Below are 22,057 nucleotides of genomic sequence, written 5' to 3'. Positions count from 1 at the left end.
ACATTATGAATTAACAGTGGGGAAATATCAAGAATGTCACCGAGCTCTTCCTTCAGTTCTTGAGATTCATCCATCCCACCTTCTTGCATTTTTATTTTATCTAGAGGACTTCTTTTGAGTAGTTTGTGGCGCTGTCTGATATGTGCCCTAATCGGCAAGGTCTTTCATCATAGCAAACCTCTTAATCTACTCATTTGAATTATTTGCTTTTCTTATACCCCAGTTTACCGAGTTAGCGTAACTATGAAACCTGCAGGAATAGAGGTGGGCTATGTAGTATAGAAAACATGTTAAAACCTTCTCAACTGTCATTAAAACAAACACTTCTCAAATGTAAGTGACTTCCTTCAAGAAAAGTCTGTTTTTAGGTTTTTAATTCCAAACAAATTTAAGCTTGTAAGTATGGTAGCAGTGATTGTATTTCACTTGCCATAAATTGTATGCTTTGATTTAGGGGTTTTACTTTGATAAATCATACACACTACAGGAAGACATGCTCTCTGTTCATCATGCTGTATGCTTTGTTTAGGACTGGTAATTTAACTGACTGATGCTTTTATCTAAAGCAATTTATATTTATAAAGATCTGTATTGTATGGCTTCAAACTGCACAAATGCTGCATAAGAGCTCCAAAAGCAATCTCTCCAACTGGAACTAGTAGCCTTCTTCAAGTCCAGAGCCTTAGCCACTAATGTGCATTTCTGCTGAAATGTTTCACAATGAACCCATGGTGAATACAGTAGTCCAGTTCATCTTGTCCCTGATCTGCACATAATGAGTCCAATCAAAACTAACCTACCACCTACACCATGAAAACATTGAATATATAAAGACCTCTTTGAGGTTTGATCTGCTAATGCTTGATTTATAGGGAAAATATTCAGAAAGCACCTCAGTGATGTGCCAGCTGTTCCATTCCTCAATAGGGCAGTAAGGTTGCCACTTGTCTGAGTGGTGATACCCAGGTAAGAAGATCGGCATGCTTAAAATGCCAACCCCCCCCCCCCCAACAAAAGAATTGTTTGTGGTAACACTGGACATGTGGGGCTCCGGGTGTCCACTATGAGAGTTAGTTTTCTCAAATTCCCTCTCGGGAACGGGGAATTCTACCTGTACCTGTTTCCAGCTGAACTGTGTTCATAATATGCTCTGATATTCAAAAATTGATCCAGAGTTGATTACTGGGATCAAATGACAGATGACACAACATCCTTTTTTTCACATTACTCACAGGGCAATACTTGCAAGTTAGACATACAAGCTGGTAGTTATATCACCCTGCAACTCACAACTGGCTGTCCCCTGAAGCTCAGCAGGTGTGAGCCTGACCAGTACCTGGATGGGAGACCTCCAGGAAAAAACTAAGGTTGCTGCTGGCAGAGGTGTTAGTTGAGCCAGCAGGGAGAGCTCACCCTGTGGTCTGGGTGGGTCCTAATGCCCCAGTATAGTGACAGGGACACTATACTGTAAAAGGTGATGTCCTTCAGATGAGATGTAAAACCAAGGTCATTAAAAATTTCAAAAAGAGAAGAGGTGTTATAACTCCAGTGTCCTGGCCAAATTTCCCCCTTACCTTTACCAATCATGGTCTCCTAATAATTCCCATCTATCAGTTAGCTTTATCACTCTCTTCTCCTCCCCACCGATATCTGATCTGTAGTATTGCGTACTGGGATTATTATTATTAGCATAAGGAATTGTATTATTCTTATCATGTATTCTTGTTATAATTATACCTGCCTTAGAAGAACAAATTGGACCAGAAGGGCTTCTGGGCAAGTTGAATGCATTATGGTGGTGTCCTAATCTAACGATTGTTTAATTGTTTGTGTGTTATGTAGTATACTGACAAAAAAGTGATCACCTGTTACAAACAGCTGTGTAATCATTTGATTGCAAAGTGGTATTTTCACCTTTTATTGTTTATGAGGTGTTCTTTAATGGGAAGATGCTCATCTCATAGGAAGGAAAGCTGGCTGTTTACAGTATATTGTTCCAACAGACATAATGACTAAATGATACAGTACCTCAGAAGGTGTCTTGAAAAAAAGGCATAAGAATAATGAGCTCATTTTTGTGAGAGTCTTTTATACAAAGTGTTCAGTCTGTGCTTGGGCAATGTGCAACATCCAGAAGGATCCTACAGAGCCTAACCAAGCGTGATCATTTTCACAGCTTCCAGTCAATCAGGGCTATCCAGTCCTGGTTCTGGAGGGCTGGTGTGTCTGCACTTTTTCACTTTGACATGGCTGTTAAAGAGCAGAATCACCTGGTTACTCACTTAACTGGACTGATTTTACAGTTTCTCCCAGGTCTTCAAGTGTTGCTGCTTAAAGAGATGTGGAAAACCCTGCAGACACACTGGCTCTCCAAGATCAGGATTGGACATTCCTAAAGTAAATGCTAAAATGAATAGCTGCATTTCTCAAGACACTGGAGTAGTTCTACTAGTTAGTAAATCTTGCATTAATTTGCAATATATTATAGTATATTAAAAAGGATACAAATGATAGGAGGTCATTTAGCCCACCAGGCCCAAATATGTCATCCACCTGTTTCTTGAAAGAATACAGGATTATGGATTCCTCGGTACTGCAGGGTAGCCTGTACCACACGCCAACACAGACGAAGATTTTTCTCAGGTTTAATGGTGATTCTAGGTATTTTTTACCCGTGTACTCCAATTTCACTAGATTCTAAAGAAGTCCAATTGGTTAACTTTGGCAATGTCTTTGAGGACTTTGAACACTTGGGTTAGCTTCTCTTGCAGTCTTCTCTGCTCAGGGCTAAAAAGGTTCAGTTCCTTTAGCCTGTCAATGTCAATGTGAGGTATGTGTATACCTCGGGCTGGCAAAGCAGCAACAAGAAATGACACAATGCAATTTTCAAGGCAGGTGACACCACAGGTTTCACACAGGTTTATGCTACACGAAGTACACAAGTAGGAGCATCTCAGAATCGGTGAGACTACAAGGATGAGAGGAGGGATAAAAACAATGTCCTGAAAAATAAGGGAGTATAGTGTGCTGCCTAGACCTTGACTTTATGACAGGATTTACTTCCAGGAAGCGGTTGACATCCTAACAGTGGGTGGGGTCCTAGCCATAGGATGTGAACATACAACATTTATTCTTCACATTGAGACAATCACCACAGGGAACAGAAGTAACCAGAAGAAATGCAGAGATCTTGGCATGAAGTTTTGCCGGTATTTGTACAATTAGCAACTGATAATTCTGTGCCAATAGTTCTATTGAATATTGTTGTTGTTGTTGTTGTTGTTGTATGAGTGGCTTGCAAATCAGAGTTAATGAAATGGAAAATATGAAAATTCATTGTTGAATTTAATATTGACTGGACTCAGCATGTGTCAGAAACATATATAACGGTGGTGCCCGAGCAATGGAGCGAGCAATGGAGGAACATTCTAACTGTCCTCACCACTTATCTCCAGCATGAGTATTGTTGAGCTTTTCCTTTTGTTTTTGCAGAGTTAAAAAGGCAGACAAAGCTCTCCAGACACAGGGACAAAAATGATCAACCATCATGCACTGGTGAAAAACTTCCAAAAATGTCATGCTAGAAACAAAAGAAATCCCACTGAGCCATTAATCATTTAGTTTTATTTTCATCATTGGAAACAATTATCTTTGAGAAGGTGGCTTGGTAGCACTTAGATTGGCTGTTATCATTTCAGGCTTCCATTGACCATTGAAAAAGTAATAAATTGGAAAAACAAAAGAAGACTTGATAGCATGCTGTGCATAAATATCAGCTGTGATGAGGTTTCACTTCCTAATCACTGGAGAAAGTTGAAGTAACAGAAAGGTTTTTTGACAGTCTTGTGCAATCATTAAAAAAAAAAAACTTTATTCCACAATAATCATAGTAATATTCACTCCTTACACTTAAATAGCACTTATTTTGGATATCTGCTCAAAGCACCCACCTGGATGATGCCGTGGTGTGCCAGTACACACCAGCTATCAGTGGGGAGGAGTGATGAGTGATGAAGCCAGTTCATAGATGGGGATTATTAGGAGGCCAATGTAAATGAAGAGCAGGACACAGAGTTAATACTACTGAACTTTAAGAAACACTCTGGGATTTTTAATCACCACTGAGAATCAGGACCTTGGTTTTACATCTCATACAAAGGATGGTGTGTTTTTACAGTATGGTGCCTCTGTCACTATACCAGGGCATTAGGGCCCACACAAACTCCTTTTGGCTCCACTAACACCTCTTCCAGCAGCAGCATTCACTTTCCTAGGAGGTCTCCCATCTAGGTACTGACCAGGCTCACACCTGCTTAGTTTCAGTGGGCTGCTTGTTGTGACTTGCAGGGTGATACAGCTACTGGCTGTTTAAAGGTTACAGTACTGTATACCAATATTACAATCAGTATGACTCTAACATTACATCTCTATCAAAAAACGTCTTTAAAGGGTGATTGTCCATTCTGAATCAATTCATTCTGCAAGTGCTTGGTGGGGCTAAATTTGCACAATAAGAGTCCTTCCAAGCCTACCAATTCCTGTATTCCATGTCTCTTTACCCCATCCTGCCTCTGAAACTGTGGTTTTCCAGTCCTCCTCAGGATCTCAAAGGAACAGGTTTTCTTCCTTGGTCCCTGTACCGGGCCTACAGTCCTTACCATATTGTAAAAAATGACATAATGTAAGGCCCCAGTGAGATTTGAACTCACGACCCCTGGTTTACAAGACCAGTGCTCTAACCACTGAGCTATGGAGCCTCACTTGTCCCTAGGGCTTCAGTCAGACAATATGAAGAACACACCCCACATACCCACAGGTATATTTACGCATCACATGTCCCTGCCTTTGCTGTCAGTGTGACACTGTATAGCTGAAACACACGTCATTGAGGAAGTTCTCTTGTCACTGGTGAATGCGAATATCACTCATCCTAGAACAGCAGCTTGGAGAGATGTGTCTGTGTGGGTCAAACCTGATGTGTGTCACTCTTGTACCTGTCACAGTGAGATGGGAAGGACACTGACATCTCCCGGTATCTTGAGGGGATCTATCGATTGCTGAGGGGGTCAACGGGTCCATATGGCACTACCATATTATTTGAGACCACAGGCAGCTAAGCAGAGCTCCTCAAACTCTGCTCCTTTACTACACTGTCTGTAGCCTCCTGTTGAGCAAAAGCCAGTGCTCACTGTCCATCATTGTAAGACCCAATAGTCTGGTGCAGAGCAGTATGTGGAAACAAGATAATAAATAATGAACGTGAACCAGAATATTCAAATTTTCGCTTTCCAAATCACGCAACCTTTCAGTTCCTCAATTGCATGAATATGACAAAGCAATGTTTCTTTTTTACATTTTTATTGCTATTGAATTACAAGGGAGAATGTGAAGAAAAAATATTTCAGCAGGCCCCAGTGAGGTTTGAACTCACGACCCCTGGTTTACAAGACCAGTGCTCTAACCACTGAGCTATGGAGCCAGTCCTACCTGCTGCTTACCTGTCAGGAAGTATGAGGCACACACCCCAGGTGAAGGTGTGCCAGCCAGGGTGAGTTCCACATCACCACTTTCATTGTCACAGAGAGACTGTGAGTAGTGTCAGGATACAGACTGCACAGTGGTCTCACCTGTCCGTTTTGTTATGATTCTTTTGTACCAGATAAATAATTATAATTATATTTAGAATAAACACAGCAATGCTCTTTGTATCATCCAAGAAATTGCTGATGAATGCAACGAGTGCTGCTAAAGCAGTCGTTAGATCAGCATTTTAGTAAATCGCCATCCAGAGAGTCTTTTTCATTCAAGAAATGCCACCATTCAGCACAGTGCTTTACCAAAGCACGCTTTAGTCCATTTGCAGAAGCTGCTGCAAACATATGTTGCACAATTTTGCTCATGTTTACACGTATGAAAACACAAATGAGGAGACATTTGGCACATTGGTTGCATGAGTCTTAAAGAACATGTGGTTTTAATTTTGAATACACTGTACAGAAACTACTGGTTTTCTACCATCTGTTCTTGTCCTTTTATAATGAGGTGCCCTTCATACTGAAGCATTCCAGATCCCAGGAGTATGATATGATCCAACTATAAGCCAGTGAAAGCCGATTTAAAACAATATGTTCTCTTTAGACAGAATGCAACCCAGCGTTTTGCCCCTCCTAATATAAAACAGGATGAATTTCTATAGAGCACAATTACTAATGTCTGTAGTCTGCCCAGATTGAAGGTGATGACTAAGAGTTTTACATTTTCTGATCTGAAAACACTACAGTGAACATCTCAGAAGTATGGGATAAGTAGATTTGGATGGATGATTGAGTGCCAGGAAAACAGCATCAACAACCTTAAGAGCCTAAAGGACTACTCCAATTCTGAGTGAGGTGTAAGCAATGAAACAGCTGGTTCTGGCACAATTATACAACTACGTAAAGCAGTAAACAACGAAGGGTCAGCATAAAACTTACAGGAATTGCTTCAGATCTCTTCAGCCCAAAAGTATTTACCTTTTATTTAATGCCAGGGGAGAATGTAGTTAAAATTGGACTGCATGAATGGATGTACTAATAAGTTCATTTTTATTCATATTATCTTGAGATCTTGTATATAGTTATTTACCTCTCATTTTGTTAACATGGAAGATTTCACATAAGATTCTGCTAGTCCTTTCTAGATAGAAAAGGCCCTGAGATTGTGGCGGTTTCCATGCTGTTAAGCTATTTTGGATAAGTTCGAGTAGGTAGTCAGTCTGCAAAGGAACAGGTAAAAATGTATTCCGTGATGAAAGGAAAAGAAAAGAGCCTTTCAGGTGTGGAGACTTCTTCAGGTGTGTGGATATCCTGGATGCTACATCTATACCCCTGACTTGACGGAGGCACATAAAAGCAGAAACAGAAAAGGCATCTTGTTCTAGTCTATAAGAAAAGTAGCGATAATGGAGTCTTTTTGTCTGTAGACCTAACCAGAATACCACTCCGTCATGCATGTTGATCCCATTATTTATACTGTACCTTTAAATTTTTCTTCACTAGGCCCATTCATAAGTATCATTATGTCATTACATTTGTCCTGAGTGCTAATGTAAAAACACAGTCTGTTATTATAATTATTCTTTCTTTAAAATTCACTACATGTTGAAACACGTATTAATAGCATCAGGGTTGTAATCTCAGGACTTAGAATATACGTAGAATATAATATATAATAAATCATATTTAATATTATGTTATTAAATATAATAAACTTTACATGTTATGTAGCATTTATCATCCCAAAGGAGCTCAAAGCATTTTACATGTAGGATGGGGCCCACGTCAGACACCACTAATTAAGTTTGAGTGAAGCATACTGATTTAAAAGCTAAAACAAGGCAAGAGATGCAAATACATTTTTGTCAATTTAATTTTAGTATTTAACAACTTCTCCACAAACAATGTACCACAAAAACATCAGGACCAGTAAACAAAGCATGGAACTCCAGTGTCCAGTCACCCAGGAATGAATGAACACTCTGCTCTCCAGCCCTGTTGAAAATCAATATCTTGTTAAAAAAAATCCTTGTGCCACCTTTGCCTGGTAGTGAAGGAGTTCACCTGTCATAAACAGTATGTTTCTCTTCAGTGCTGCCAGTTGTGATGGTTGTAACATGACCTCTCTCACTTCCCTGATAATGTGTTTCCTTAGGTCTGCTCAACTTCTCTTAAAGAAGTTAATAATTCTTCATTTTTTCATGGTTGCACTTTCCTTGATCTTACTGCCTTGTCTTCTGGACCGCACTGCTGATGCCATTCAGATGCTGTCTTGCTAAATGTCTATCACACAGCTGAGACCATTCAATTGCCATTTTGAACATTTCTTCATTTGCTTTTAAATTATGCAAATAAACAAAACCCACTCCCTTCACTATCAAATATGTCCGCCCTCTGGATTTCTGAACAGATACAGGGCTTTGTCTTTTCTGGAAATTGTCAAAAATTCCTAATGATATCTGTGTTGACTCTGGCCTCCTCAGAATGTATCTTCACAGAAGAAAGGAAGAATTAAGAAAACATGTCTGAAGTTGCGGTGTAGGTGTGCAAAGAGATGTCGCTGACAAGGGACAACACCACTTGTGTTTGAAATTTCCCAAAAGGGGACTTCCCTTTTCTCGGGAAATTTTCAACATCCATTAAGAGAGATATTATTCATTTTATATCACCAAGACAACTCACGGTTTGTGGCAGAGTGCAAAGTTCTCAGGATCAGCAGCACAGCAGGGCAGACACTGTAATAACATTGTTTTCAATTAACCACATTTAGAAGCTCACTGGATAGTATTTGCATTTATTTTCTTAATTTGTGTGCCATAATAATATTATTTATTCATAAATTCATTGCATAACTTAAATAAAACATACAGTAAAACCAAAATTTGTACTGAATACAAAAAGACAAACCACAAAGGTGAATTTTCATGATGTTTCCTGTAGGAGGCGTTCCAGACTGCTGATAAAGCATTGCAGGTCTGTTGGAACAAGCCTCTTCGTTTAGATGGAGAAAATCTTGAATTTTCACTCGTGGATAATGTTCCACTCACTGAGTCCTCTTGCTGTTTATAATTCAGCGAGGATGAACTTCAAAGTTCCAGTCTAACTACAGAGGTTTCTAACACATCGTGATGAGCGAATGAACAGCTGGTCTCGGGTGAGAGAGAATGTGAAACCTGTGCTTCACATGTTGGTGATGTTTGGGATAATATACTATTACAATGCTAATATCTGACAGTGCTGATTCAAGGCATTTTAGGAGTTGGAAAGAGCTGATCTCTGCTGTGTGGGTTAGGCTAGAGTTTTATTTACATTCTGCTGTGTTGCACCCTCATCTCTGCATTTCAAACTCCAATAAATTGATGGACATTCTGTTTTCGCACATCTTTAAATGATTTGTTCATCATTGCTGTAGAGTGAAGTTGCATATTCGTCTTTTATTTTTCCACTAGAGGGTGTTGCCTCGATGCCTCGGTAGTCTAGCACCAGTACAGGGACCATTTTTCCTCCTTTTTAAAGAGTGGAGTCTTTCTTTCTGGCTCTAACAGCTCACCTTGGCAGAGTAGTATACAGAGGAGCATGTTTAATTGGCCATGTCACTGGTGTCCATTATTCATTTCCCAGAGTCTTCAGTTTCCCAGGGCTGGCCTGATGAATCTCCATTCCACAAGCTTCTCAACGCCGGAATAATTCAGGGCCCACAATTAAAAATGTATCACACTTGTCGGTGTGCTTCAGAAGGCTGAATTGCTTATATGGTTTAAGCTGGGACTTGCAACTGCTGTAAGTGAACCAGCAGAGAATCTGTGGCGTGCCAGAAGTGAAATGTCCTTAAGACACGCAGGTCCACATGGACTTTGGAGCTGTGAATGGACGAAGCTCTTTCATTTTAGGTAAATGAAGGCCTTGCCAGTTTGCTTTGAAGTATGACCTGCATGCTGGGGATCTCTCTCTTTTTCGATTGAATCGCAGTTGCCCGTTGTGTTTAACACTCTGGAGATCCTGTGCTGAAATGTTGTGTAACATGAAGGTTACCAACAGGAGGAGGTCTTTCTGCCCATCTACTGTAGCCTTTTTAGGTTTGAATTAAGTCATTGAACACAGGACCTTTCTTGAAAGACACCTGAAATAGATAATCAATAGAAGTCTTTGCTGTCTTTTAAAGCTCATGATTCAATATCGTAGCTACATTTTCTTCCTTAAAAGGATTTATTTACGTCTGTGGATATACAGTATAATTAGCGGTATTCATTTGAGAAACCATATCACACAGCATAGCATACATACATTATCATGCATTATTTCAGTAATAAATTCTAACATTTATGTGCTAAAGAATGTTATTAGAAAGGCATGGAAATTCCTTCTGTCAGTGTTTAATTCTTACTTTTTAATGTTCTTTTATATTTGCTTCTAAAAGTAACAATAACAGTAAGTAGTTCGTACACAGCATACCCATCATTCAAAATAAAATAACATTACCATCCTGTAGTACAGAAGGAAATAAATTACATAATGTGTTATGGAATATAGGGACAGAACTGCACAGCCCTACAGTATCAGAATAATAATAGAAAGAAAGCAAAAAATTAACTAAATTAGAAAAGAAGATTTTCCAGTCCAAAGGAGTGACCAGATACTCCTTCTTTTTTAATATCTTGTGTGTTCGTGTAGTCAGTATTTTAGGATGTATTGTATACAGTCCTTCTGGACAGGGTTGAGTAAGAAGCACTTTTTTTAGTCGAGTTTAAGTAGACTGGTGTAGGCATGTCAGAACCTGAAAACTTAACGAACTGATTTCCAAATAGTTGAACCCGCCCCATTGATTTATCTCATGATGAAGGCAATCCTGTAAAACAAGGCAGGGTGTCAGAGAACTGTGACCTCTGCATTATCCCTAAATCTGTCTCAGTGCCATTGGGAATGGTAAAACGGCGCCATTGCAGGCACACACTGCAGGTTTGTGCCGGCTTCCGCCCACAGACCGAACCTGACGAGCAGGGTGAATGAGGACAATATTTTTGCCTGATGGAGTTTTTTTTTAAAACAGAAGATTGGGAGGAGATCTACTTCTAATCTTGTCCACTCCTGCTCTCCACCTCTCTCTAGACATCTCCTCTCCTGAGCTTCTCTTTGCACATTTCTCTTGTATCCCTCCTACCAGCTCATCTTGACACTTGCAGTAGCTCCCTGGCTCATTCCTCATGAAAGTGAGGGGGGTTCGAGTACACCTTATCCCTACAGATAGCATGTTGCTCCCTTAGCCAGGCAAGACATGCCAAATAAACTTCCAATACTTCCATCTGCACATCATATTAATAAGGATTTGACAAAACTGCTGAATTATCATGATATGCAAACATGCCTGGTAGACTTGCATAATTCTGTCTTTCTGGGGCGACATAGGTTCAAATATAAAGAAAACGAGTGTTGTCTCTTTTATCTATTGGGTCTCTTACTTTTGCTACTGACTCCTTCAAATAAGAGAACCTAAGAAACACATTGAGATATAAGCGTTGGAACTTTTCAGACTGGAACCTGTGCTGGTCTTTCCACCTTATTCTCAGGTTGTGCTAGTTTTCCCTGTTCTCCGTAAGTTAACAGCATCGGCTCGCTGGATCGGTGACGAAAGCTGGGCAAATGGTGAATAATTATGTCCTGATAACACTTTCTTTCAACAGTTGAAGTTATTTCTGTAAAAAGAGCACAACTGCACTGTGCGAAAACCAAAGAGGCCCAGTGAAATGCAGTCAGTGTAAACCTGAGGAATATTTCCTTTTTCTCTGACATGCAGGAGACACGACAAGGCTCATTAGTTGAAGGTAGATGTCGGCAGGAAATGGATATTTGTTTGCTTGCTTTGCTGTCTGAGCTCAGAAAAGGGATGTATTCTGTAGAAAGTTTATTTCTAATCCAGTTTGGATGATGGAGTGCAAACTGCAGCCCCTCTTAGAGTTAGTTAAAATTTCAGCTGCTGTACAGGGTGGTTCTATGATAAGTACAGCATGTGCTGGCTGTGTCTTTAGCGACGGTTTTTCTAACCCTCAAAAGGAGCTGTTACAATGACAACCTGTGACTTTCCAGCAAACTATCTTCACTGGGATCACTGTGGATTGCCACCCACATTGATACTGTCTGTAATTTTGTTTTTTAAAACAACACAGGTCATGTTTTTGTTTAAACTGTACACGGACCAGACAGTAATTGCCTCATCAAAGCAGTTATTTCAGATCATGTATTTATTAGCTGTAATATTATATGTGTTCTGCAGTTCAAATTCAGACGCAAATACCCAACGTGACTGTGCAGGGGGAGAGCTTTCTGAATCAGACTGGCAATCTGACTTTACCAGTCAAATGAGTTGTGTTGTTATTAAGATTTTACACTGTTGTGACATGATCCCAGATGGAAAAATGAAGCAGCATGTCTGTATCTAATCATCATGGGCCAGCCATTTCTGCAACTGAGCTTTGCTTGGATTTTAAACCTCACACATAGTTGTGCCCCAGATGAGGCACAATAGTGAGGGAGCAGGAGAGTCTTAGCTGTGCTACAGTGATGTTCAAAGGGCTGAAAGGCTGAGCTCACGTTAGAGAATGTTGAAGGATTCGGATGCTGACATTGTTTTGGTATTGCAATGTCTTTTGGGAACGAGCACACAACCCTGCAACAATTAACTCTCTTTAAGCCAGTGAATTACCCCTGGAGTTCTCTCTGTCCTCTCGACGTATCGCCTTGACATCTATTCATTGAGCAGACAATGGGCCCGTAATGCTTTTCACTGCTTAAGATTCATTTCTTTCCTGGTGAAGCAATCTCAGTCAGACTGCATCTTAAACCTTCCATAAGGCCCTAAACGTCAGGAAGATGCATCCTTGTCATGCTATAGGAGTAGCAGCCAAATTTGGTTGCTGCATACAGTAACCGTGTCTTAACGCTTGAAGATTAAGCACAGCTGGGTTGGCTGAATAAAGATTTTCCCTTTGAGTCAATTGGAGTTGAATGCTGCAGAACAGAGCTGCACTTTAAGATTTTCTGCTATAGAAAAAAAGGTACATTGTTTTAAGGCATTCAGGTGAGATGTGTGGCTGCACAAATGACTCCTCTCAGCGTAAGAACCCCAGCGGCTCCCTGCAGTACTGTGTAGTCGCTCTTTTCTCATCTTCTTTCTTTTTCTTAACCATTTCCTGTGCAGAAACCACTGAGTTACAGGGGAAAGCCCCAGGGGCTAGAGGCCTGTGAACAGACACCTGACTGCACATTACGCAGAGCAGCAGCCGGTCCTAACAAGGGCTGTGCAGTAGACAAACGTGCACTTGAAGTTTTAAATAGGTCAGATGCAACAAGCCTGCTTTTGTTTCCAGATTTGCTGCTGTGCCACAATAGCTCCTTTCTGCCTTTACCTCTAACGGAATCCACCTTTAGAATTGTCTCTATTTCTATGACAAAGGCCCTCACGCAGCACAGCGAGATATTTAACAAGGCAGTGAGCTGGGAGGCAGTTAACCTCTATTTTAACATCTGACAGACAGTAGTTTATTTCTCAGAAACTGTCAAATATATAAAAGGCAGTCACGGCTCTCCAATCTGTTTTTTTTCCCCCATTTGGTGGCAATCCCACTGTATTAAACATTTTGATAACACAAATCTTTGAATAAGAAAAGGATGGATGGAGCAAATATAAAATGCAGACTTCTTATTTTTTTGCCATTTTGTTTTTATTAAATTGATTAATATTAAGAAAATATGGTTGGCAGGATGGTTAGAATTGCTGTCTTGCAATGTTGGGGCTCTGAGTTCAATACTGGACCTGGGGTGCTGTCTGTGTGGAGTTTGTATGTTCTCTCCATGTTTGTGTGGGTTCGCCCAGGTGGTCTGATTTCCTACCACATTCCAAAAAGATACTGGAAGGTTAATTAGCTTCTGGGAAAATGGGCCCTGGGTGTGTTTGTGTGTGTGTCTGTCTGCCCTGACTGGCGTCCTGGCCAGGTTGTATCCTACCTTGTGCCTGTTGCTTGCTGGGATAGGCTCCAGCTCCCTCACATTCCTGAATATGGAGAAATGGAAAATAGAGGGATGGACATAGCTTAAGAAACTTTCTGAATTTATCATTAAAACACAATGTACATCAAATATTTTCCTTATTTAATTTTAAAAATATTATTTAATTTTGCCAACAAGAAATACTTACCATACATGTTTATTTTGTTCTTCAGTGTCAAATTAACTGTAATTGACTGGGACTTTTTGCTATATTGAAGATTTTTTTACACTATGAAATAAAAACAAAATGGCTCTAGACATCAGGACTCTAATCTTATACACATGAAGTTTCACTGGCCCGCAGAAAAAATGTCAGAAAGATTTATAATTGAAAGCTGCTCTTTTCTAGTGAAAAAAAGTATTTTTCAGTTGTGTTGCGGACTCACTTAAAAGGAACCAGTGTAACAATTGTAACAATGAAAGGTTTTTTGGTTTGATTTGGCTTCTAGATGATAGATAAAATCAACCTTTTTTAACTGTGAACTTTGTAATATTTACTAAGAAAAGCTAAGTTCATCAGTCAGGATCATCTGCTTTCAATAACATGATGTGCATAATAGTCTGATCTTCAAGGAAGGTACCTATATTTTTCAGTCAATGACTTCATAAATTCTTGATGAATAGAAATGCAAAGGATGCTTGTGCCGTTACTGTAAAAGCTGCATTAAATTTTAAATAAAATACATGTATTGGAATTTAAAGTAGCGGTTTAGAGATTATGGGGTTTTCTGTGCAAAAGTATTGAAAAATCCATAGTTATTAAGAATCATGATGACAAATATTAAATTAATATTTAAAGTTGATGAAAATATGGATTAGTGTAATTTCTGTAAGTACATTGGTGAAATTGTATCATCTTAGTAAAAAAAATATTTATTTAGAATGTTGTACTTTTGAATGGTTGCTCTCTTCAGGAAGGTTTTGCCCACTGTCAGAAATCATTTTTACAAACAGGTTTTGAGGAATATTTTTAAACACATCTTATCAAATTAGTGCTAACGAACTGTAGATGTTATGTCTACGTCTGGATGTGTGATGTGCACTTCTGCATGGATATCAGTCTAATGAAAACAGGTGGGATGGGCCATCAGAGCTCAGAGAGGCTTCCCCTTATCTGAGTCTTGAAGGAATCCTGTGTAGAAGATCCAGCCTCATCCATTCTCAATCAGCTCCAAGCTGAAAGTCAGCCGATTGCTCTAACCGTCCTGCCTTCTTCCTCACCTCGCTCCTGACTGGCCCAAGCAGGACACCGTACATTCCCTTGACCTGGTCCTCTCTGCAGAGGGACTGTGTGTGTGTGTAGGCCTGTGTGTGTGTGCGAGAGAGTGAGCGAGTGTGTAGGGAAACTGAGTCACAGTGGAAAGAGAGTGAGCAGTGGCGGGTCCTGCAAGGCGATGGGAGCGGGGTGGGCGCACTGAGGAGAGGAGGAGGAAATCCGATGTCGAGGAGACTGTCGTGGAAACCCCAAGGTGGCAGGGGAAGGATGTGGTCTGGGAGAGAGATGCGGTTTCTGTGCAGTGTCCCTGGCACCACGAACCCACTAGTCGCAGATGGTTGCCTGCCACCCCCACCCCCGCCAGCTCCTTCCATTGGTCACGCCATTTCTTTCCACCGGAATTAGCATCTTTCCCCCTTTCCGGGCGCCAGCGGAAGGGGAGGACTCTGTATGATCTCACCGCCTGAGAGCAGTGAAACCACAAGCAGCAATGGAGACCGGGTGACAGAGGGCACAGCTTGTTATGACTCAAGTGCAGGAGCCAAGCCAAACTCCCCCCACCACCACCACCACCGCCACCGCCAAAGCACGCTGCCGTGGCAAAATATGGGCTCTCTTTTTCATTTCTTTTTCATTTCCAACGACACAGCCCAAGATCACCTGTTGTTTTCTGGAGAGGTTCCAGAAGACTGTTTTCAAACAGGAGACCATTTGGCCCAGAGCCTGAAAAAGAGCCGGTTTGATAATGAGTTTGCTCAATGGACGCTTTTTAAAATGGAGGGGATCTTTTCTATATTGAATTGTGCCCTGGTGGCACCAGAAAGCACAATTCTTGGATCGATGGACACCTGTACTGGGGGGGGGGGGGGGTGTTGAACCAGCCCTGTACCAACCAGCTGCTGCTACAGTACCTGAGGAATCCCTGGAATGTGTCAGAATAAGAGCTCTACGGTTTCCCAGTGGACCTGAGGGCACAGCTCTGTCCTGGGCGTACTATGTGATGGAGTGTTTGGAGTGACAGGTCCTTTCACCACTGTGCTCTGTGAAACCTGCAGTCAGAGCAGCTCTAGGTTTGTAACAGAAGCAGAAGCCAAGGTGTATCATTTAGAGGGACGAAGAGATAAAAATGCTTCCTGTGTAACCAAAATAATATACAAAGACAATGTTTATTCTATCCTCGATGTGAAATAAATATTAGTACAACTTAATAATCTGAACTTTGTGAACTGGAAAAAGTGCACTTCCAGCAAACTGTGTACTTGATACTGAAGATATTACTTTTTCCCCCTGGAAAACAAAATATAAAATTTACAGTGCGCCTGCCTAGAATTGTGAATTTCCAAAGCTGGGTACATGGAAGAAATGTATGAAAGCAAGGAATTTTCTGCAGGTGGATCCTTTCTATGTTGTAAAGAAGAACAGATTTCTGGGGTAGTGGTGAAGACCCGCTGTATTTATTGAATTTTGATTAGATGACTGAGCCATAGTTTCTGCTGTGCTCTCACAAACCCATTCAAGAGCAGATATCAGATCTCCAGCTGATACCATATTGAGTAAAAAAGGGCAGGTCGTGAAGTTCTCTCCACGCGGCGCTCTCTGAAACATGTTGCATACTGTGTCATTGAGAAAAAATTTGTCACTACTCTTCTTTCAACACGGCCTTCTTTCAGCGAGGCTGGCTGTGGGATTAGAGGCAACTTTTTGATTGTAACAACTTGGCAATAAGGAAGAGGCGTGGTGGCAGCCGCTGAGCAGTGTTGTCCTTCCTGTCATCTAAAGAATTTTTATTGTAAAGTGGAGCCGCAGAAGACGTGAATCCTAATTCGTCAAAGAAAAAACAACCGTGTAATTACTTTAAAGACACATTCAAATGAATGTCATTCTTCATATCAGGAAGGGGAGAGATAGAAGTTAAATACGTCAGTGTTGAACATCTTGAGGGCACCTTCTCACACACCAATAGACTGCCAGTATGAGAGGTCACCCATAAGCATTGTAATCAGCTGCAGCAATTACAAGCACAAAGGTTCAAGTCTCCCTATGTCCAGGAATAATAATATCACTTTATTAACCCCATACCATTTCTTGCATTAGGAATTTGTCTTTTCATATACCCCAGCTTGCTCTCCATGAGACTCACAGATAGGGAGAGAGCCTAGGGTCAGAGCACAGGGCCAGCCATTGTACAGCACCACTGGAGCAGTTGGGGTTAAGGGCCTTGCTCAGGGGCCCAACAGAATAGGATTCCTCTGCCAGCTGCAGGATTTGAACCAGCAACCTTCCGGCCAAAGGCACAGATCCTTAGCCACAGAGCCACTGCTCCACCCTATAAGCACTCCTGTCTTTAATTCCAGAACAGACCTGACCTGACCTGTTCATCAGCAAATTCCCTGCTCAGAGATCATCTTAATACACAATGAATTCTGATCCCAAAACTTAAAAACACATTTCATTGAAGAACTCCTTTGAGAACACGGTCTAAGAGCATCTACAGTATAAATGCACACAAAAGAAGAACTTCTAAAAATATTTCTTAAATAATATTAATTTCATTTAGTGAAATCGAAGTCATAATTATTTGTTGTTATGTACTGAAATTAACTTAAGAAAAAACAATTAAGAGGAACAGCACGGTAGTGACAGTAATGCTGTCTCACAGTATTTGAGTCTTGGGTCTGATTCCAGACTTAGGCACCTGTCCGTGTGGAGTGTGTGTGTTCTCCCCAGGTCACATATAAATTTGTGTGGGTCTTTTGGTTCCCTCCCTGAAGACATGCTGGATAGGTTAATTGGTGCCTCTAAATTATCCCGTGGTGCTTGTTTGTGTGTGTTTCTGTGTACCTTGTAATCGATTAGCATCGCGTCCAGGGTGTTCTTCCAGGGTGGGCTCTGGATTGCAGAGACCCTCAACAGGAGAGAGCAGCCTTCTGATAATGGGCAGATGACTAGTGAACATGAAGAACAGTTGTGCTAAGTAAAGGGAAGTCTCTCCTTTTTATGATGTTATTATGTGAACACTTGCATCCCAAGATTATTGTCTGTAACATCTATTCATAGGTGCTTCTGTGGAATATGCGTGCAGTACGTCATATTTCTTCTAGGTGATTCTAGGCTCTAGATTCTAGGTTCCACATATGTTAGAAATAAGATTTCTAAATTCAAGAAAAGGATTCCACCCTGTAAAATACAGACACTGAAAAGTTTTAAGTCCAAGATGACTAATGTTGAATGGCACAATAATTTATTACAGATGATTCATTGGGAATGAGAAACTAACATCTTACTGTATGTTTCTTTTTAAACTGCAGACTATTAATAACTAGTATTCTGCAGTGGATATCTTTGTCAATTTGGATTAAAATGGCCTGCTGTGTGTTTTTAGTTTCATGTTAAAATATCCACTCACAGCATTTAGAGAGGAGCAGCATTCGCTATTCAATTACACAGATGAAATGAAATTCAGAGATATTGTTTGAGCAACAATGGTGGAGACAGTCTTGAGTGTTGCTATATTGAGAATGTCCACTAGAGCAGAAGAGACGTCCTTTGATCTGGTGAAGTACAGCGAGGAGGATCTATTGTATGTGCCATGAAATGAAATAGTTAATCAAAATACTCCATCTGAAAGTAAACTTTAAAAGGGAAACTATTATTTCTGACAACATCTGTTTTTAAAATGTGTTTTCAGGTTTCGCACGAAAATATTCTGAAGCAATATGTCTCATGGTGGGGGCATCACAGTGACACTGTGGTTAGCATTGCTGCCTTGTAGCACTGGGGCCCTGGGCTCAGGTTCTGGGGTGCTGTCTGTGTGGAGTTTGCATGTTTTCCTTCGTTCACGTGGGTTTCCTCCAGACGATCCAGTTTCCTCCCACAGTCCAAAGACATACTGGTAGGTTAATTGACTTGTGTAAACCCGACCCTGGTGAGATTGTGTAAGTCTGTGTGTGTCCTGCTGTTTATCCAACCTTGTGCCCAGTGTCTCCCATGATAGGCTCTGGCTCCACCGCAACCCTGTATTGGATAAAGTGGTTATTGAAAGTGTGTGAGTGTCTCGTGGTGCATTCAAATGTTGTCTCCCACACAGGTAATTAATAACTGATACTATTAGTTTGAGCACTGGCATGCTGACAACTCAACATTGGTTGTTGCTGAAAGACAGTGAGGATTTTTCCTAATTCAATCTGTAAAGCAAGTGCACGATGTTGACCCAGATTCAACACGAAAGTCTTGAGTGACCCTTGTCGTGTGGGAATGAGCAGTTTCAAATGATTAAGGCATCACATTGATGTTTGCACTGTCGCAACAACATTTGGTGACAGCTTCATTTTGCAGCTTCATTTTGTATATAGAGGTTAGCACTAACAGCAGGCCCACTGGTTAAATTGTCATTGGCTTAACAGCAAAATCAAAATCAAAACTGTTCTTACATACAGTCTTGTATCACCAAAAGAGACATAGACAGGATTGATCAGAAAGTATTGCTATTTGAAAAACAATCTAGGCAATGCTGATCTATGACACTATCCATGATGAGCTGCTGTAGGTGTTACAGTATAGAACTCTTCCCTCATATAATCCATCCATTATCTAATTGTTTTACCCAATACAGTGCCAGAGGAAGCCCACATGAACACAGGAAAAACACACAAACCCCACACAGATGGCACTCCAGGGAATGATAGCAGTGCTAACCATTGCACCGTCAGGCTACCCTTTTGTAACCCAACCGAGCTAAAATAACACAGTTTTAACGCAGTCACTGTTAAACAGGGTGGATGAATGGACCACGAATTCCAAAGCCACATTTACACCAACAACATTCCCAGAGGACCTCTCTTTCACCGTGCAGTGACGTAATTGCAGTGTAGTTAAACCAGGCAAACCTGTATGACTTTCAATTGGCAAACATCAGTTCCAAACTTGTCAAGTCACATTTCTTGAAATGCATGTGTGGCCACATTTGTTTGTTGTTGGGAGTATTGTAACATGATGACAGGTGCTTTAACATTTTTTGTAGATGTATCACAACTTATATCAATCATTATCATTGACTGTACCTAATGGTTAAGCTTGATTGTCTTGCATGCACCCATGGTGAGCTCTAATTTTCTTGTGAAGTGTTTCTTCTGGGTTCTTCTGTTGTAGTTGGCTTGATTAGTCTGGGAAAGAGAACTTTCTTTGAGAGCCTGAGGTCTGACATCTAGACAACATGACCAACACAGCAGAGTGAATGGAGGATGATTGTAACTTATATTCTTGTACCATCAGCTTGAGAGAGAAAATTGATGTTGATGCATCTTTTCTCCCGCTAATGTAAATAGGTTAATTGAAAACATTAGTATTTATATTAATAACAATTAATAATTCCTTACACTTAAATATCTGGACACTCCATTCAAAGCACTTTACAGGTGATGGGGACTCCCCTCCACCACCACCAATGTGCAACCCCACCTGGATGATGTGACAGCAGCCATAGTGCACCAGAACACTCACCACATCACCCTGCAACCCACTGAAGCTAAGCAGGTGTGAGCCTGGTCAGTACCTGGATGGGAGACCTCCTGGGAAAAACTAAGGTTGCTGCTGGAAGAGGTGTTAGTGGGGCCAGCAGGGGGTGCTCACCCTGCGGTCCATGTGGGTCCTAATGCCCCAGTATAGTGACGGGGACACTATACTGTAAACAGGCGCCGTCCTTCGGATGAGACGTAAAACCGAGGTCCTGACTCTCTGTGGTCATTAAAAATCCAAGGGCGCTTCTCGAAAAGAGTAGGGGTGTAACCCCGGTGTCCTGGCCAAATTTCCCATTGGCCCTTACCAATCATGGCCTCCTAATAATCCCCCTCTATGAATTGGCTACATTACTCTGCTCTCCTCCCCACTGATAGCTGATGTGTGGTGAGCGTTCTGGCGCACTATGGCTGCCGTCGCATCATCCAGGTGGATGCTGCACATTGGTGGTGGTGGAGGGGAGTCCCCATTACCTGTAAAGCGCTTTGAGTGGAGTGTCCAGAAAAGCGCTATAGAAGTGTAAGCAATTATTATTATTATTATTACCACATACCAGCTATCAGTGGGGAGGAGAACAGAGTGAATGAGCCAATTCAGAGATGGGGATTATCAGGAGAACATGATTGGTAAAGGTCAGTGGGAAATTTGGCCAGGATGCCAGGGTAACACCTCTACTCTTTCCGAGAAACAACCTGGGATTTTAAATAACCACAGAGAGTCAGGACCTCCATTTTATGTCTCATCCAAAGGACAGAGCCCTTTTACAATATAGTGTCTCTGTCACTATACTGGAGCATTAGGACCCACACAGACCACAGAATGAGCGCCTCCTGTATTGGTCCCACTAACACCTCTTCCAGCAGCAACCTTAGCTTTCCCAGGAGGTCTCTAATCCAGGTACAGGCCAGGTTTACACCTGCTGAGCTTACGTGGGCTGCACTTGTGAGTTGTGGGGTGATATGGCTCCTGGTAGTTATGTCCACACTCCTTTTAAATGTATGCTGTATGTTGTCTATGTTTCATCAGTGTGTGGTGAAGTAGAAATGATGACCAGTTGGTAGGCCATCCATTTGTTTTCAGTTGTGATGTGTCTATTGAATCTTCATCAAATCAAATAAAATTTCAGACAATGCTGGAATTCTTGGGCAATGTCATTCTGTGAATGACAGCTTCTATATTATGGGAAGCTCTCTCCATTCCTCAGACACTCATTGTTTCTCAAGTATCCTGGACTGAGGCAAGCACACGTCAAACTTGCTGATGGGGAATTTTGATTTTCTGAATGTTATGTCTAAGGTTTTTATGTCAAGTTCTCATTTGTTTCAGTAAATGTTCTTAATTGTCCGGAGATTGTCTGTCAAGGCACACACTGCAGATTCATCACCATATTGGTCCGATGTTTTAGATTTAGACTAAAGTCATTGGAGGCTAATTTTATGAGCTATTTGGTCAATTGGGAGCCTGTTTATTATAAAACGGAGCATAATTCTCAGAAATATTGAAAAAAAATGGGGGGCAATGATACCCTTATTTGACTGTCTGGACTTTAAAGTGCTCTGTAATGGATCCATTAGTGAGGAGCACTGCACACAAATCATCAGGAAGCCGGTGAAGGATACTGTCCTTCAGGAGGATCTTTCAGAGTGCCTCGCGATTCACAAAATCAAATGCGTTCATGTCTGCAAGAGGTTGAAATTCTTTTATCCTGTACGGTGAAGGCAATGAAGTAAAATAGCCCGGCCTTGGTGTCACT

At 41.1% G+C, this 22,057-nt stretch overlaps 2 non-coding genes across 2 annotated transcripts; both read right to left on the bottom strand.

Moving 5' to 3' along the window:
* Positions 1–4,684: 4,684 nt before the first annotated feature.
* trnat-ugu (transfer RNA threonine (anticodon UGU)) lies at positions 4,685–4,757 on the bottom strand. Its single transcript has one exon. It is a non-coding gene; the product is annotated as a tRNA-Thr (tRNA).
* Positions 4,758–5,406: 649 nt separating this feature from the next.
* On the bottom strand, positions 5,407–5,479 carry trnat-ugu (transfer RNA threonine (anticodon UGU)). Its single transcript has one exon. It is a non-coding gene; the product is annotated as a tRNA-Thr (tRNA).
* Positions 5,480–22,057: the final 16,578 nt, after the last annotated feature.

The sequence above is a fragment of the Lepisosteus platostomus genome, chromosome 12 (genome assembly GCF_059453375.1).
Source record: "Lepisosteus platostomus isolate fLepPlt1 chromosome 12, fLepPlt1.hap1, whole genome shotgun sequence".
Taxonomy (NCBI): domain Eukaryota; kingdom Metazoa; phylum Chordata; class Actinopteri; order Semionotiformes; family Lepisosteidae; genus Lepisosteus; species Lepisosteus platostomus.
This window is presented reverse-complemented; position numbering and strand designations above follow the sequence as displayed.